Source organism: Anopheles merus, chromosome 2R (genome assembly GCF_017562075.2).
Source record: "Anopheles merus strain MAF chromosome 2R, AmerM5.1, whole genome shotgun sequence".
Taxonomy (NCBI): domain Eukaryota; kingdom Metazoa; phylum Arthropoda; class Insecta; order Diptera; family Culicidae; genus Anopheles; species Anopheles merus.
The window spans coordinates 47,589,870-47,596,346 of record NC_054082.1 but is presented as its reverse complement, the minus strand read 5'-3'; the positions used below and the strand labels follow the sequence as shown (position 1 = coordinate 47,596,346).

The 6,477-nt window shown below is 42.3% G+C and overlaps 1 protein-coding gene and 2 non-coding genes across 4 annotated transcripts in view; 2 read left to right on the top strand and 1 right to left on the bottom strand.

Moving 5' to 3' along the window:
• LOC121588923 (mpv17-like protein) overlaps positions 1–6,477 on the bottom strand; it is a 141,904-nt gene that overhangs the window by 22,939 nt on the left and 112,488 nt on the right. Inside the window, exon 3 of one of the 2 annotated variants that reach the window (XM_041907378.1) lies at positions 3,587–3,646. The exons of the other annotated variant lie outside the window; for it this stretch is intronic. The gene's annotated coding sequence lies outside the window, so the exon portion shown is untranslated. The remainder of the gene's footprint in view (positions 1–3,586; positions 3,647–6,477) is intronic. 2 annotated transcript variants of the gene reach the window in all.
• Positions 4,097–4,178, top strand: Trnas-gcu. The gene has a single exon. It is a non-coding gene; the product is annotated as a tRNA-Ser (tRNA).
• On the top strand, positions 4,382–4,453 carry Trnaa-cgc. Its single transcript has one exon. It is a non-coding gene; the product is annotated as a tRNA-Ala (tRNA).

Below are 6,477 nucleotides of genomic sequence, written 5' to 3'. Positions count from 1 at the left end.
CCGAATTTTCCTAGCATATATCCCCAAATAACGAAGTGCAATCACTTGAAATCTGGGGACGTTGTAGACCTTTCAGATGAGCTAATGAAATTAGGCAAATTATCCTTACAAAATTCCTTTGAACGATTGAAGCCTTGATTGAACGATTGAATGGGCTGGATCTGAAATCTATTGAAAGCAAGAAAAATTTTTCCAAGATGTAGTTGTGCTTTGCGCAAGGCTTCAAATTGCTTTTAATAACGTGTTGCAAATATTCTCCTTGTTTAGTCTTACACCTCTATCTATAATGAATAACCAAAGCAATTTCCCTTTTGTCGCTATAGCTTCCCTAACTATCGCAGGTGATGCTTTTTGATATCATTCGACTGCCAGGTATATCACGAAGACATACTCAATACATATAATCATTTTGCTTGTTCGAAATTATCTCCGATTTATTTAATTTTTCGTCCGAAAAACTAATGTTGTAACCAGCGCTGGTTTTCAGCAGCAACTAAGATCTGCCAAATTACTTCTTTTTGAATCCATTGTAATTTTTTGAGAGCTGTACTGAAAACTGGTTGCATTTATTTGAAAAAATATTAAACAACTAATCTCTCAAAATTTTACTAATGTGTTCAACACGCAGTGTCAAGAAACGCAATAAAGGGAGACTCGAGTACGTGTATCACTTCCACGTTACCATCTCGTAAATAAATAGGAAAAATTAATAGCAATTATTCCTAACACTTAAAAACAAATATCCTCTCATCCCAAATATCCCATCATTGAAATATCGGAATGTTTTGTCATGTTCTGTTCTTGATTATTAAACTACATGATATTAAATTAAATTTAATCAACAAATGCATTCTAACTAGTCATACAGCGCTCTCGTATCATCACACCTTGGCTGGAGGAGATCTACCACATGTTCATTGATTTCGCCTCATCTCCGGAACATCTAGAAAAGGATGTTTTGTCTAAAGTTCGAACCTTTCGTCCACCAAACAATTCCACTTTCCGAAAAGTGTGTTTTCATTAAGCTCAATTCCAATTACTATATGAACTATCGAACGAAATTCCATCACGCTGAAAGACGGCAGCGATATGGACCGCCGCCATCAGTTGGCATTGCTTGTTATCTCCCCATCCGCACAAGACTCGCTCGCCGCCACATTCCGCCCAAAAGAAAACAGTTCGGACCTAGGAAGATGCGGTCGAAGGAGGAATACCTTTGCTGTATAAAATAATTAAAACCAAAAAATGCGCCCTCGTTCCGTCCGACAATGGCAGCCAAACACAGAAGTGTTCGTAACCGAAACACTCTTGCCACGGTATTTGCCCTACCCAAAGAACCGGAGCAAAAGCATCTTTTGGAAAACGGGTCACATGCCGACGAGAAACATTACCGGAGATGTTGCCGCTGTTGTTGCAGCAAACTTTGCACTGGATGTTTCCTCCCTACTTTCGCTTGCAAGGAAATGAATGTTCACTTTCGAACCAAAAACTTGCCCATTATATCGGTGGTCTCTGGTGCTGCCAACTTACTCGTGCTTGTATCTGACTCGGAGTGCTGTTTTATTATTCGCGATTCGGCTTTATTGCGCCGGTACAGTGGCAAGGGTAGCGGGTAGCGGGTAACTCCTTTCCGCCTTGCACAACCTTAGAAGCATTCCGATGGAGCGCGAGCACGCTCTTACGTGTCTGTGCCCGTGGAAAGGTACGAGTTCTGTTCTATTTTGTCGTTTTCGCTACTTTTACGACCGAACGTGTTTTGCAATTACATAACGACACTTTATTACCGAAACACATGTTTGCCGAAGGGTTTTTCCTCCCTCTTCTGCCCTACATGCTCCATGCCTGTGTTGGCCGCCGACTTTAACACAGTGTGCTCACAACATATTGCGCGCCAAAGCAATCAGACGGTGCTCTCGACCGGATTGGTCGGAAAGGGAAGCAATCCCTTCGGGGATAACATTCTGGCATTCCGCTATACGTGTGTATGTGTCGTCTGCTTTCGAATATGCCGGTCACCAACTTGCATGCATAGTTTCATATCTTATTATTTCCGTACGTTGTCCCATCATTTCGACTTGATCCGGAGCGTTCTGCGGAGTGTGAAAGGGAAAGCATAGTGTTGTTACTAGGATCAATATACAGTGCTCTAACAAGGCTATCTGGTAATGAATAGGACTCCACTTGGGTAGCTTTATTTGTAAAAAGAAAAAGGCGCACAAATAATGTATTTTGTACCTTGGATTATTGACAACGATGCAGCATATTTTTGACACTTAAGTTAACCATAAGACATCTTGTAGCATCGATTTCTATATACTATGTACTATACCTTAAGTCCAAATTTAAAACTTCCGTGCATTTTGTGATGTAACCATCTCTTCCTCCGGCAAGGAATGGAGTTCAATTGAAATTTCACTACGCAAAGAACATTATTCGTGTCGTGCCATACTACCCGTACACGTTACGTCCGTGACTGGAATATGACAAATAACGCAACGTCATCACTTAACTCCGAAAAAGGGATGTTGTATGCTAGGCAAAGGGGCCTTATACCACAAGCAAACAGCGTCTGAGCAGCCGGGACAAAAACTGTCGAGTAAAAGTTTTGCTCCAAAGCGACCAAGACGGGCGTGCACGTTATTGGATTTTGCTTTTGGCATGACTCGTTCCGCTGCCATCACTTCTTCCTTTCGTCGTATACCGCGTTTGCCTGTTGAGAGGAAGTGAGCTCTCCTTGAGCTAGAGATGGGAACGAACATTCCGGATATAAATCCTCCCCAAGAAGGTTTATGTGGAGTGAGCTGTTCTGCCAAAGTTTCTTACCGTGACAGTTCATCGCTCGAAAGGTGTGCACACACATGTACGCATTACCACATGTAAGTGATGTTGCAATAATCTCGAGAATGTGTATATTACGCTATACACAAGAGAAGAAAAAGCAAAAAAGAAAACATAAACTTTTCCAATCCATCCTGCTTATGGAATAGTTGGCCGAGCTAGAGAAAAGTTTTAATTTTGCTGAGCGAATGATTCTGACACTTTATATTTTACCAAGGAGATAAGAGACACACAAAAAACATTAAGTTTTTGTCGTTAAACAAGAACAGTCAGATGTCCGATGAAGTATTAAAAACGTATTTTATAAAAGTAGAGACAATTAAATGGAATTATTAACATCTACGAATCAACTTTCATTTACGAACAAATTGCCTGGTCTGTTAAGATACCATACTGTACTTGGAGTAAGTATAGTCTCTCCTGGGAATAAATTTGAAAGTTATGTACACCATAACATTATGTACAATTTTATTAGTCTCGGTAATGCATCTCATTGGAAGCCACACTGCCGTATCATCGATCGTTTTTTATGGGTAGTTTATTTTCTTTGCTGTCAAAGAGAAAGATATAATTCAGACACTAAAGAGAAGAACTAGAATGGCCTAATCAGATCAGATCTGACGGATGCTCGTAATTTATCGGTGATTTAATATCCAAATGAATATTTCAAAGTATTGCAATGCTTTATAGCATGAGATTGCATTAGATAACAGTTTTGGAGATAAATGCAATGACCCTTAAATCATACCACTGTCAGGGTCGAAACGTTGGTAACTAGGGGAGAGAGTAAAGAACACGCGGCCTTGCCCTGAAAGCAAAAGAAAAAAGGAGATACATTAACTTCAACATAAGACAGAGCGCTAATATGGGTAAGAAGCAGTATCGTTTGATGTTTTTAGTCAGAATGAGATGATAATATTATTATAGCATTATGCTTAAGTTGAGATCCCCCTCCTTTGCACGAATGCCAGAGAACCTAGAGAAGAAGAAGAAAAATACCACTCTCAGGATATTGGATAGGGCTGAACGGTTCCATGATTTCAATGCAAAAGCAAAACACTCTATCAGCGAGAGTAGAAACAACATCAAAGCTAATTTCGATCCGTTCCGCTGAATAAATAGAGAACTCGAAGGTCTCGCATCGCATCGGAAGCGCATCCGTGTTCTGGCGTGGATGAGCGACGTTGTACGCTTTCGCGCGATGAGGCAACAGGAACTTGGCAGCTCTCGTTGCAAGGTAACGAGCGGCACATACAGTGACGAGGTGGCCGAGTGGTTAAGGCGTTGGACTGCTAATCCAATGTGCTCTGCACGCGTGGGTTCGAATCCCATCCTCGTCGGGAAGATTCTTTTGCCACACAGCTTGTGCGGGGTTTCCATATTTTGAAATATGTGTGGCTTTAAATTTCCGTTACAATAATTTAGTTTAAATTTTTTGTTAGAATGAGGAAAACCAGACGTTAGAAGCGTTCTTGCTCCATTCTGTTCTTGGTACTATTTCTGCAGCGATGAAAACTATGTTTGAGCAGCCCTCTCTCAACACGGGGATGTAGCTCAGTGGTAGAGCGCTCGCTTCGCATGTGAGAAGTCCCGGGTTCAATCCCCGGCATCTCCAAGTGTGGTCTTACCCTTTTTTAGCAACTTCCCTGCTTTCATTTCTTCGTTGCGGAACATCAATTTGTTTGGTCGCTTCCGCCATCACACTTACCCTCCTTTGCCGCACCCCTGACCCTGTGCCGCGGCACTATTGATTCATGGTGTTGTGAGCGTTCTTTTTATTATTAATCCCGTCCCGTTTCTACATACTCTTTTCACCCTTTTACTCCCTTTCATGGACGTTATTAGCCTATCACGGCACCATAAATCTGTCTACGGTACGTGCATTTGTTTTGCCTGTTGTCCTTCCCCTGACGGCAGTTTTCGCTCCCTTCGGCAAACCGCACGTTCTCCGTTGCTAGAGTTTGCTTGTGCTAGAAACGACCCCACGGCCGACGGCGACGCAACGTAAACCGTCTGCCACGCGATGAGAGATCGTTTATAATGTTTTGATTTAGGGTTTGAGCATCAAAGCAATAAGGGTGTTGTCGGAGGGAATGAATGCCGCTGCGTTCACTTGCCCGAGGGTTTCTGATTGCGGTAGGCGTCATCAGTCCCTCGAGAGTGAATGTTGGTCACGTTGCATCACCTCCCCCACATCTCGTACCACATAGTCGCTTCAATATTTCATTGGGAAAAAGTAAGCACCGATCCCTTGACGGATTGAAGAAGAAAAACACGGACGGCGGGAAAACTATCGGCTACTGTTGTGTGTGAATCGGACATGAACATGGAACGAGACGTGGTGTAGTGTTGTGCAAATTATGGACAGTCAAGCGCGCACACGCAGAGTGTACCAGAGAACGTGTCTGCCGCCGCTGCCTGGCACAAGACAACTCTCCGCTGGAGACGACGAACGTGCCAAAAGGTGCCCGAGTAAATGTGCGCACGAGAAGATTTATCGATTCGCTTGATTTCCCACTGCCACGGTCGCTGGGCGGCAGCAGAGCACAGGAGATGGGATTATTCGATATCATTGGTGGTATGGTATGGTGGTGTTAAAGAGTTCCTCTTCGACGAGCGTACACAGGAGAATTGTATTTCCATTTCCTAACGCGCGTGCGATCGGAAGAGAATTAAGAAACCATTCTGAGGTTAGAGTGAAGTGGTCGTACGGGCACTTGCGAGAAGCGAACAAAATTGGTTTTGCAGTTAATTTATCATTGACCGGTGGGATTTTCTTTGGCTGCTTTTCTGCATTGCAATCGACCTGCAGAGAGGGAACTCTTTTTCTTTAATCTTCTTTAACCTTACAAAGCGAATACAGTAGTCCATTAAATTTAGTTTCCAGTATCGCGATTAAATTTCAGAAAAGCTGTTGTTTCATACATTATTTTATCACTCCATGAACGTGTGTTTATTATTAAAAACATTAAAGAAAACCATCATGCATATCGAATTTTGGTATAAGTTATTCAAATTTAATTTGAGCACAAAATGCATGAGCTTCCAGCGGGTTTCCTAATCAATGAAATATTCATGCAAATGCACACACATACTGTAATACTGAACAATTTGTAAGAGAAGCATACTGAAACGTGTATTGCATGAAATCAAGCAACGGTGCAAAACCTATTAAACACACTTTTCTTAATGATGGTCCATTCTACCCATCGCAGCATGTTTAAATCGCATCCATTTTCTGTGCCGTGCCGGATTTCATAATCGAGCCGAATTCATCCCTTGATGCGCGCCACATACGACGCTGGAAACTAACGATCCCATTCATTTCGTGCTGGAGAGCGTGGTGCGTCCTTTAATCCAAGACGGAGTTTTTATTGAAAGAAAAAAATCGTATCAACGCGCACCATATTGCCATCGTATATTGGAATCGTAAAAAGAGGTATTCATTTGTACGTCTGTCGCAGAGCGTGTGAGTTTCTGTGTATGTGTAGTTTTGCTTCATCGACACGAATTCGACAACGATAAACCTAGCTGTAAGTTACAACGTAAAAAAGGGAATGCTGTGGACGCTGTCAACCCGATAGAATCTGTATTGAAATGTAAGCAAGCATGTGTGTCTCTCTCTCTCATCCGATCCGA